Source organism: Macrobrachium rosenbergii, chromosome 30 (assembly GCF_040412425.1).
Source record: "Macrobrachium rosenbergii isolate ZJJX-2024 chromosome 30, ASM4041242v1, whole genome shotgun sequence".
Lineage (NCBI taxonomy): Eukaryota > Metazoa > Arthropoda > Malacostraca > Decapoda > Palaemonidae > Macrobrachium > Macrobrachium rosenbergii.
The window spans coordinates 23,028,270-23,041,155 of record NC_089770.1 but is presented as its reverse complement, the minus strand read 5'-3'; the positions used below and the strand labels follow the sequence as shown (position 1 = coordinate 23,041,155).

The window sequence follows — 12,886 nt, the reverse complement described above, 5'->3', positions numbered from 1 at the left end:
ACGCCACTTGTTCCCGGTACTTCACCAACACTAATTGCGGCCTCTCTGAACTATTTTTTGTGTACCTGTAACACATTTTGTAATGCTACAACTCCTGTAGCCATTACCTCATCAACATCACTCCACTCAATCATTTCATCATCAGCATCAATCACTTCAGGATCAGAATCTTCTTCCTCCCACTCGAGACGAAGCAGTTCCATGGCTTGCTTGCTTGGTGTGAGGTTAATCCTTTGAGCCCTCCAAGAAAAGTCATAATCCATTAGCACCCTCCTTATCTTGGCATCTTCTGGAGATTCAGAGCCCTGCCTACTAAAATCTAATCTTCTTTTATGAGATGCACTAATGCGTTTTGCGCCACTTTTTCCATAAAATCTTCGCGAATGCATCTCGGAAAAGTGTTCTCGCGTCACGGCACGATGTAAACAAAAGCCCGTGTTGACAGCAGCTCGCACGTGTGGTCACTGAGAGAGAGAGGCGTGGGTGGGATCAGCTGATTTCATTGTGAGAATTTTACTACGCCTGGGATTTGAGCATGCGCATTATATGAACTACTTAGCTGGCGTATTGATACCCAAGTTACACGGTCCAAGGTATGATCTACCCTATGGAAATTGGTACTTGTCCGAAAATAAAAAAAATTTACCCCTACCACACGTACGAAAAATTTCGGTAAATTTTACGTAAAATTACGTCAGTCAGACAAGGGGGGGGGGGTTAGGGTGATTATCCGTAATATTACATCAATTGGACAGGAAAGTGCTAGTATACTTATTGTACTTTATCTTAATACTGTTACTGATTTTATGGTGAACTAGACTAAAAGTTACAATTTTAATATGTGCTTAGAAAAAAAATTTTCCAAAAAAAAGTACTGCAGTTGGAGACTTCTGTTGTACAATGGTCCTGAGGTAGTTGAGCCCTCCCCGACTGGGAGCTGTATGGGAGACACGCAAAAAATGGCTATATTTTTTGTTCAATTTTTCATTTCATTTGTTTTTCCAAAGCTGATGGTCATTTATTTCAACACAAAATGAAGATACACAATGAAAAATGAACTTACCTTTTACAGGCAGTCACCACAGGTGGGGTACAGGTGCCGAGGGCACTTTGGTTTGGCACACCTGTTGCAGCGATGCCGGGTCTTCCTGTCTAACTTTCTAGGGCAGTCAGAACAGTGTACCAAGGGTGACTTGCTGTCAGCAAATGTCGTCCCTGGTAACCCGGCAGCGCTGCCGAGTGATGGAAGGTCACACACTGTTGTTGTCAAGGTGTGAAGTTGGCTGGACAGGACTGGTGATGACAGGTGTGACTGAGCCCAGGGAGTGATGCGTACCCTCCCCACATTCATCATGAATGCCCTCCCCTTCGGTTTGCTGATGCCTGTCCTTGCACGGGTCTTGCAGCTGATGATGAAGGCATTGATACTCGCTGCATTGAGGATGCCATACCACACACAGAGGGGCCAACATCGTGTCTTCCTAGAGCATGAACTCGTTGCGCACATTTGGTCGAATGTGTCGACCCCTCCTTTTGTGGCATTGTAAAATTCAATGATGTCTGGTGTGCCACTTGGTGCAATGGTAGGCTGGGTGTGCTGGGATGACATGAGCAGCACCATTTTCTTCTTTGTGCGGGATGTCTGTGCCACGTACGACACCACGCACGACACAAGCGTCATCTCTTTGGTGAAGAGGAAGGCACTTGAACCGTGCAGTCATGTTGCCTTTGCCTTCATCTCCTGTGGAATTTCAGCCTTGTTGGCTCGAACTGTGCCAACAAGGGTCATTCCACAGTTGTTCAGGAGGTCAGAGATGAGAGGCACTGATGTGAACCAGTTGTCCGTGGTCACATTTCTGTTTGTTCCGTGGTATGGCCTGGTGAGTTCCTTGGTGAAGTAATGCCGTAGGTTGACCCCATCCGTGGCCTTGTCCCCTGCTTGCCAAGGTAGGGTATGGCACCAAGCATGTAATTTGTCTCAGAGTCACAGATCAGGACAAGCTTGATGCCGTATTTGGCAGGTTTGTTGGGGATATATATATGGGAGGGCACTTCCCTCTAAATCCCAATAGGTGTTCGTCCACTGTGAGGTTATCGTGTGGGACATAGAGCCGGCCACAGTTCTCGATAAACTCATCCCACACCTTCCTCACAAGAGCAAAGTTATCCTGGTTCTGCCTCTCCACACAGGTTTTAGGGTTGTCAAACCTCAGGCAGGATATGAGAAACTCAAACCTCCCCTTGGACATTGCTGCCTGATACAGGGGACACCCACTTGCAGTGCTCCGCATCTCAATGAGGGAGAGATGGTTATCCCTCTGCTGTCCTGCCACTATGAGCACTCCCAGGAGTGTTAATATCTCCTTAGGCTCCGTAGCACCGTATGTGGCACTTTGACTTGCCACAAGCTCTATACGTTTGTTTGTCCAGGTGATGATTTCCTGAACAATGGAATCAGTAATAAAGAGCTTGATTGCCTCCTCAGGTGCGATTATATCCCTTGCCTCCTGAGTTGGCCCTGGAGTAAATCTTTCTAAGATGTTCCTTGACAATCTCCTCATTGTTGCAACGTGCTGGGGCTGACAGCTCCACCTGAAATTACTTCGGGTGGAAGTTGATGTTTTGTTGAAGTCCACAACAGGTGGAGCATCAGCCCCAGGCGGTGTTTTCTTCTCCATCCACCACTGGCAGGGGCAGCAGCAGAGGTACTAGCAGGGGCAGCAGCAGAGGTACTGGCAGTGGCAGGACTTTTTATTGGTGTGGACGTGAAATTCTTCCTTTTTTTTTCTTTGGAGGAGTATCATCCCCCTCAGACTCATCACTACTTCCTGATTCAATCACGGGCACATACTCTTCGTCATCGTCACTATCGTATAGTTCGTCTATTTCTAGGTTGTCACTAAATTCACTTTCATTATCAATATTCGGCTCAACATCAACACCCCTTTCACTATCACTACTATCTTGCAATGATAGGGAACTTGATCTGTTCATTATATCCAAAAGTTCTTCACCTCTGAGCCACTTGCCTCGACCAGCCATAATTTTGTTATTCCTGAAATAAATAACTCAATACCTGAAAAGAAACACACTTAAAATTTCACAAAAAGTACGGTCACCACAACATAGGGCGTATATCACCCTGGTAAAAAGTTTCACAGTCACCATAACGTCGGGTGACTTTCTCCCAAAATTACAAACTTTCCCGTGATGGAAAATTCCAAGCCCCGAGCGAGAGCGCACACCCACCCTTCAAGACTTCGCACAAAGCACTGAAGGTACTGAGGAGCAGTGTTGCCGCATAGGACACACTAAGTATATTCCAGTCGCTTACAGACAACTACACAGGAGTTACAGACTATGGGTGGTGATGTTTTCTTTGTTTCTCTGCATAACAATGATTGGGATTGAATGGTGAAGTAAAAAGGACGTTTTCTCTCTTCCTCTGTATAACAATCGTAGGGAAAATGGTGACGTAAATAAAGTGGGAGGACTATCATAATTTGGAATGTCAGCCATTACTTGTTTTTGACTTAGCTTTAGTAAAAGCTTTTCCTCTGTTTAGTTATTCATGGTTTACTACATATATGCATTTGCTTTCTAAATTGGATTTTAGACAACTATCAGCCTTTAGCTCCAATTGTAAGAAGTAATCCATTTGTTCTACATTGTACACAAGAAATATACGCATTTTTTTAGTTTGCTGAGTGGGAAATATACAAACGACAGGATATGTCTCTCATTATATTTTATACATAAACATCAATAATTAATACAAAATAATTTTAACAAACAATTTTACAACAACCAAAAAATATATACTGCAGGCTACATAAAACGGACCTAGTCTACTCAAAATTTCCAAGACATTCTATCATTGGTTGAGTTGGTTTGAAATTATAGCAGCAGCCTTCTTCTCTCACCTTCTCAGAAACAACAGTTAATGCTTGAAGTGCTGGTATCAATAGTTTGTTCCGGTTATCTGTCTTAATTAAATTAAGTTTTGAAAATAATCTCTCTGCAGCAGTATTAGTAGTAGGTAAAGATAAGACATATAAAGCAAATTGTGAAAGGTTGTTGAACATCAATATACCTTCATTATTATCTTTTATACCACCCAACTTTATGTAAAAATCTGTTATGCTACAAGTCTTAATTTCTTCTGGAATAAAGGTAGAATCCAGATTGCGCCACTCATTGTCAAGATCTTGTAGATTGCCCCCATATATACGAAGCACAGACATAGAAAAGTCATGTAAAGTAGGCAACAACTCCCTAGTCTTGTTTTGTAGCACCTTTTTTCTATCTAAAAAGGATGCCATATAGAAAAACTTATTTTTGAGATCAAATCTTTTCTTCAGCTGCTGACACATCCTAATAAGAAATTCTCGACACCTGGTGCGTACATCATTGACCATTACCTGATCCCTGTTATACTCCTCCATCTGCAGGAGACCATGAACTTTAGATCCTAGATATACCAGATTAAGAGGCATGTGATTTGTACATAAACTTGGATCAGAAGACAAGATCCCTCCTGCAAAAATATCGAATCAAGTTCTTATACACTTGGGTGATATTATCATGAAGAAGATGGATAGTTGGGGCCTCTTGCTGAAACATAAGATTAAGTCTTGTGAAATTAGGAAGAATGAAATAAAAAAAATTCAATATATAGAAATATTGAGGGATCTTTTAGGCTTCGAACGGTGGACTCAACAGATTTTAATTTTTCTTGGTCTTCAGTTCTAGAAAAATACAATTTCAGAGCATCCCTTTGTTCAAGTACACGCTCAACTGCTGCATGCAATGACAGCCATCTAGTGGTACATGCATGCAAGATCTTATGCGGCTTAAGGTCTAGGAAAGTCTGGGCAAGTTTCAGCTCATATTTTCTCTTAGCACTGTGGGCAAAGTGTGTAAAGATATTTCTAATGAGATCCTCACAATGTCTAGGTAAATGCTTAACAGATTCAGATGCGCATAAATGAATACTATGGCAAATGCATTTGAAAATAGTTATACCTGGAAATACCTCTCTTAACCTGCTGCTGATTGAATTATTACCCCCCATGATATTTGCTGCCCCATCTGCAGCAAATCCAACTAAATTATCTAGTGGTATGTTATATGCATTCAATGTATTTACAATCAAATTATACAAATTTTCTCCAGTTGATCCCACCATTTCATTGATTTCATCATAGACATCAATTAGCTGAAGTAATCATGTTTTCATCACTTTGCTTCTTGGTCAAAAAATTTTACCAAAATTGTTAAACATTTAGATGAGCTGACATCTGTAGTTTCATCAATATTAACTGAAAATTTGTTTATCCCGAGTTTGGAGACCAGCTCATTTGATATACAAGTGCCAAGGGCTTTTGTCAAATGAGTGCATTTAGTTCTTTTCATGCTCATTGCTTGAGCAATAACAGAATCTGGGAACATAGATTTACAAAGACTTACCATGTGGTCGACAAGACTAAATGGTAAATTATGCTCACTAATGAAACATATAATCAAAACCATTGCCAGGGCTACACTTCTTCCATGATGCTGCTCTTAGTTTTCCTCCTCCATCTGATGCCCAAGCGCCTCTTCATTATCAATGTGCATTTTGCTGGTCTATAAATAAAATGAAACAGAAATATGGTAGATAAAGTGAGAACAAATATAACATTTAGTAGATAATGATTGATAGTAAGATTCATAATAAGATCAACAGTATGGTTCAGCTACGGCCATTCACCATATGAAAATAATAGAAAGAACAAGGTAAGAAAAATATAAAAACAATTTTATTGTCTATACTATCGAAATTTTTATAACTTTCCTACTCGATTCTACATATTCAAAGAATGCAAAAAAGTCCTTTGATTATCAGGATAATGATGATACCCTTTCCGTAGTATCAGTAAGAAGGGAAAAGTCTACTCTTGGTAACTAACCCCTGAAGAAAACATAATTTTCTTTTTAACATCACCAGTTAAATTCTTTCATTTCTGAATACCGTTTGCATCGTTTTCTTTACTCATTCAACCAGTTTTCTTTACCCATTCAACCCGCTTTCCCTGACTAGCTTATTTCTGAGACAGCAAAAAACATTACCTTATGCTTTTTTATTGTAGTTAGGACTGCATTGAACTCCTTTTGACAAGTAGTGCATTTAGCTTTAGTTGGTTCGCCCTCAACCCTAGATAACCAAGGTCTGAAGTCTTGATTAGAGAGCCATTCATCCCTTATTTTCCTCTTAGGAGGCATGACAACCTATAATTACCATGCAGGAATTTCATTATTACAAATGTTTACAAGAGTGATGTAATGATGAAAAATTTCGTTGTGATAATCATGGAACTATTTGTATATAAAGCAAAATGAGATGTATTTCAACACTATAAATATATAACGTTAAAAGACTCGACACTAACTTGTGGAGCAAGTAGTATAGATGACAAAATTCCTATCATCATCTTTATTACTGCAATGCTCACAATACATCTTCAGCAATATAGTAACTTGTACAATTTATGTACAAGAAAAGACTAGCAGTTATGAAGGACTTATTTGATTACAACATCAACCAACATCTTACATAATATAACTGTTTACATTTAGAAAAATCTTATTTAGAAGAATATCAAGAAAAATACCCGTTTCAGGATCTAAGTGAAGAGAAATTTCCAGGTTCGTCCGTATGAAGAGAGTCAAACTTCAAAGTGACTTGCTTACGTAGTTCGGTAACTTGTCGACTTGTGTACGTGACTACTGACAGGTAATAAGGTGTTCTGCTTTTTTGGAGGGTTTAAATGAAAGAAATTCGTATTCAAATAGGTTTAGGAAGAAATTTATTTGGTTTATCAAGTCAGAAAAATATATAATATCCTAATACATTCCCTCTTCAGATGCAAATTATATATTGATAAATATGTTATTTTTATGTTATAACAAGTATTATTATTTTTTAGAGTTTCCATATTCATGTATTACTACACAATTCCAAGGCATTTCAATGTGAAATTAACGTTGATTTGTCTTTTTAAAATTTACAAAGACTGTGAGCTGACAGTGATATTATGGTGACTTAATGGTAACTACAATGTTACGTTCCTTGCCACAGGTCACAAGAAAAGTACAAAACGGTACCACTGGTAGTGACTGTCTAACAGCCGGTCAGTGGTTAATAGAAGTTACTGTAATAACCTTGACATGAGAGATTATGATCTCTCAGGAATAGGCGACATTGGGCTTGGGGTAAGGACTAAGGTCTAAGGGAACTGGTCTGGGAAGACTTGCTGTTACTTCGTTGTGTTTACAAATTTCATGGTAACTTACTAGTTTCGCCACCAGATGTAGGGCAATCCAAACTGTCAACCGTGGGGCATTTGAACAGTGACTAGTCCTGCCTACACTGTGCAGTAGTTTTTGCAGTAGTTTTTTAAGTATCTAATTGTTTATATAGACCAATTTATAAAACACAATTCAATTTCCTTAAACCAGTGTAGAATTTCCACAGATTGCCCACCTATTTTGTTCCAATTTCCTCAGAATTTCCTTAGAAATGTCATTTCCTTAAACCTTTCCTTAGATGGGTCCAAATTTCCTTGTCTGAGGAAATTTTCTCAGAAAGTGAGAGCCCTGCTTAAGAAGTGTGCTTTGAACCCTAGTATAAACTCACCTTTCAAGAAATAAATCTCTGACGGTAGAAGACATCCACATTTAAATTTATCAGTTATGAATATATGAGGCCTTACATACAACACCTAACTTCCGGGTGGCATTTGCTGACAATTGTTAAAGCTTCAGACTCGTTCTGCAGAGTCCCATCCACCTGCTAATCATTAGTGTTGTCGTTGTACTGGAGTTCAGCATCATACCCTACTACACCATTCACAAACCCGCTCCGTGTCACGATTGAGACTGAGGGCGCTTCATAGTGTTGCAGCCCGGTCTGCATTATGAACTCGGCAAAAAATAAGAAAACATGGATAAAGGGGAACTAAAAGATTAGAGACGTGGGTAGAGGGGTAACTATAAGAATTTGTGAAACTCACGGGTAACATAGGAACGCACTTTAGATCATAGACAATTACAGCTATACTGATTTACCGAAATATGTAAAGTACTCAGTGACCATGTGAGAATTGTGATTTTTTTTTCTGAAAACGATTTATTACAGAATTATTTACAAATAGCTTTGTAATAAGCACATGACATTCATGTAACACTATAAATAATTATATTGATTGCATATATTTACATATAATTGGATTTATTTATAATGAAATTGGTTACATAAATTTATATATAATTTGATATAGTAACTGAAATTTTTAATATTTTACCCGTGATATGTATTTTACCCGTGATATGTAACAATCTTAAATTTTTCAAGATTCCATTAAGAAAATATTTACAAATAGCTTTGTAAGAAAAATAGTATTCTTAGAGAAATAAACAAGGTATAATATATACACGTGTATATGTATGTATATGTGCATATATATATATATATATATATATATATATATATATATATATATATATATATATATAATCAACAAATATTGCATTTTCTTTCTATAAAAGTTCCTCATCTTCTTCCATGTCTTCATCATTCTCATCTTAATGATTAATTTTCAGTATAGCATCTATCATCTCTTCTGTGGCTCTAATTTAACGCATCCCCTTTACACTTTGCAGCTTCTTTTTTGAGACTCTTACTAATTTGTCTGGGTAGCTGTTAGCAATTTATTTCTGACTTTAGTTTTTGTAGAATTTATTTTTTGAAAATATTCTCTCTGCATCGTCGTTTGAACAAGGGAGTGTCAGTATGTTCAAGACAAACTGAGGCAAGAGCGTGAATAGTAAATTTTCATCATTACGCAGTGTTGACAGTCCAATAAAGAACGCTTCTGGATTCCTTGTTTAAGTTCTTGCGGGATGGTAGTCCCTGAGAGAGACGTCGCCATTCATCACCTAAAGTCTGCACATGAACTTCATCTATAATTCTAAGCACCTCTTTTACCAAGTCGTATAAAGTTGGTGTCCGCATTGAAACATCAGTTCTTAAGCAGTTGGACACAGAAAATATGCTGCAAAATTGTAAAATTTTTGAATCGAAGGGAAATCGATTCTTCATTTCCTTGCAAGCTATTACCATGGAATGCCTACACCTTGTTCTTATATCTTTTATCGTGGCCACATTTGCTCTTATACTTCTGGTGTCTGCAGAAGCCCATGAACCTTTGCTCCGAGGTAAATGTGTTCTAAAGGAACGAACTATCTCTCTTCACTCGGATCAATATCAGAAATGGCAGTGTTCCTTAATGCATAGTGGTCGTAATAGCATTCTAGTACTTCCAAATATACGGTCTTACATTCTTCATATAATAGGTGTATCATGGGCTCCTTCTTGTGGACAAGCAGATTAAATTGATTAAACTTTGGGAGGATAAAATCTAGAAATGTACAATATAAATGTGATGAAGGGTCTTTGAGTCCATCATATATGTTCTTGGATGATGTCAGCCTATCGTCATCTGTCGTATAGTTTAATTAATTCTGCCTGTGGGACAAGACACGTTCTGCAGATGTAAACAAACCTAACCTTTCCTAGAATGCCAAGTCCTGACCTAAACAGATATTTACCTACATAACCTCACTTAGGTGCCGTGCCCTGACTGGGGATGGGTTCCCAGATGTACTGTAAATAAACCTACCCTTTCATAGAATGCCAGGATTCACCTTAATATTAAACAGTCTAGCATATTCAATACGACATGAACCTGGTATGTAAACACTTGCTACTCACAGTTAAGTGTCTTCCAAAGCACGTGTTTATTCTTCTTGGAGATCTTGATGTTCATGCTCTACTTCCACTTTCGAGAATTTTTTTTAAAACTGACGCATGTTTTCCAGCAGTATTAGTAGCAGTAGTGCTGCAGGAGTTGCCTTTGAAAAGGCTCCCTTGCTCAAACATACAGGTTTGACAGGATTTTGATAAATAACAAGTTAGAAAAATATTCGAATTTAAGCAAATATAAGAAAATATGCCGAAACTATGCCAAAATAAAAAGATGTGCCAAATCAAAATTTTGGATGCCAGTCAGGTTTGAAAAGTGCCAAATTTCTCGAATTTGGCACCCAATATGGGATCTGGCAACCCTGCGTGACCCACACGGGGAGAAGGTAGAGAGGCCTTCCTCTGGCAGTAAAACTGTGAAGGGTACATCGTTGCCGGACGTATGATTACGACAATCAAAAAAGTAACGTGTATATATATATATATATATATATATATATATATATATATATATATATACATATATATACATATATATACACATATATATATACACACACTGTTATATATATATATATATATATATATATATATATATATATATATATATATACATACATACATACATACATACATACATACACAAATCTGTTAATATACTATCATATTTCCTTATGATTTAATGATTTTATATTTGATACATAAATGCTGTTATGTTTATTAATAAACATAACAGCATTTTTATCAGTATTATAACTCATTAAATCATATAGGAATTTATGAGGTTTATACTCTTTTAACAGATTTATGTAAATCAATCAAATGTCACTGTCATGTTCTGATAAGAGTCTTATCTTTTATAATATTGTATTTGAATGAGAAATTGTTTAAAAATAACAAAAATATTGCAATTTATATATAAATATAGCATTTCATATTCAACAAATACCTAATTTTATATTTAAGAAATATTTTATTTTATATTTCTCAAACATTGCTTTTCATATTTAACAAATGTTGCGTTATTTATCTACATAACTTCCTCCTGTTCTTCCATGTCTTCATCTTTCACATCTCTAAGATCAGTTGTTAGTAGAGCATTCATCATCATCTCCGTGGGCTCAAATTTAATACACCCCCCTTTACACTTTGCAGCTTCTGAGACTATTACTAAATTTGCTTGAGTAGATGTAAGCAATTTATTTCTGATTTTAGTTTTTGTCAGATTCAGCTTTGAAAAAGTTTTCTCTGCATCGGCGTTTGAACAAGGGAGTGTCAATATGTTCAACACAAACTGGGGCAAGAGCGTGAATCATCGCCTTTCTGAAGCTTTGATAATCCAATAAAAAAAAGCCTTTGGATTCCTGGCCTGTTTCAGTTCTTCTGGGATGGGAGTCCTAGAGAGACGTCGCCATTCGTCATCCAAAGACTGCATATGAATTTCATCTATAATTGTAGGCACCTCTTTTACCAAGTCTTATAGCGTTGATGTCCGCATTGTTACATCAGTGCTTAAACAATTGGAAACAGAAAATATGCTGCAAAATTTCAAAAGCTTGGAACTAAAGGGAAATCGGTTTTTCATTTCCATGCAAGCTGTTACCTACATCTTGCTCTGATATCATTTATCATGGCTAAACTTGATCATATTTCAGATGTCTGCAGAAGCCCATGAACCTTAGCTCCGAGATAAATATCAGAGATGTCAGTGTTCCTTAATGCATAATGATCGTAGTAGCATTATGAGCATATATTTATCTACATATAAAAATATATTTAAAACAATAAAATAGACAACAATATGAATAAGAAGTTTACAAGAATAGGCCAAGAAGAAATTGCTGCAGACAATGCAGATGTGGAATCCGCATATGCATACAACTTGGAGAGCTGCCCCGTAGACTTTTTATTCCGCATAGCAGACGAAAATTCTGCACTTCGGCAACACTGCTGAGGAGCGGAGCGTGCTCCCGCGTTATCATGGGTAGGAGCAAGGTATATAGATATAAGGGTGAGAAGGTACAGTCACTTTGGTTGAGGGGGTAGCTGAGGGTATTTCCGTGATAAGCCTGGAGGTCAGGGTGGGAACAAACAGGCAAGTGCTACCTTGGGAACGATTTAAGTACCTTGGGTCTAAGGGATTAGGCCTGTATGTCCTTTCCACTCTGTTATCTTGTGTACGGTTGGTGTTCTTTTGAAATTCATATAGTTCATTGTACTACACATACAAAATCGTGGATTGATAATGTTTGGCTTTCTAGTATATTATAGAAATCTTAAATTAATGAACCTGATAGGACTTAAAAAATATTCAATTAGCATTTGACCTGACATTTATTTACAAAAGCTTATTTACAATTTTACTATACATAATTTAATAAACTAACATAAATATACATAGATAACACATAACAGTATCTGGCTTCATAATAGAAATTAAAATACTTAGCAAAGGTAGAAAAAACAACAACAATATTTTAGAATTTTCATGGCATTATTTAGTTAGTTTATGCATCTTTTTCCTTTTTTGCCTACTCGATACAATTTGGGCATTCAGAACTCTCATCCTAAAAAACATCCGACATCTGACAAAAAACAATATTACTTTAAAAGGCAAAGATACAAAATTTTCAATATGGCGTGCCAGGTCGTATAATACTCCATTGCCTGGTCTCAGTGTATTTTCTCCATTGTATGTTTTAAAAATTTTTTCCATTACCTTTAATTTGTGAAAAAACTCAGCACTTGGTTCCGTTAATCTATCCTCTTGTCGCTCTACTGCACTAATCCAGGTTCCTTTTACTTTTAAGTTTACATCCTAAGAACTGATATTCTGGAAATTTAGATGCCACATAACCTCCAACATATCGTAGGCCCTCTTCATCTGCAACATTCTCTAAAGTTCTTTCATGAAATTCATTGTCTAAATTTTCTGAATCTTCTTCTGGCATCTTCTCATCTTCAGTAGAGGCAAACACCATTGCAGAAATCATGAGCTCTTTTTCAAGATCAGTTGCATTTGAATCACTATTTTCACAACTTTTCTCTTGAAACATTCCCTCCGACATATTTGAAGAGTCG

The 12,886-nt window shown here is 37.2% G+C and overlaps 1 pseudogene; it reads right to left on the bottom strand.

Annotated features, from left to right (window-relative positions):
• Window positions 1-1,053: 1,053 nt before the first annotated feature.
• LOC136854779 (piggyBac transposable element-derived protein 4-like) lies at window positions 1,054-3,361 on the bottom strand (annotated as a pseudogene).
• Window positions 3,362-12,886: the final 9,525 nt, after the last annotated feature.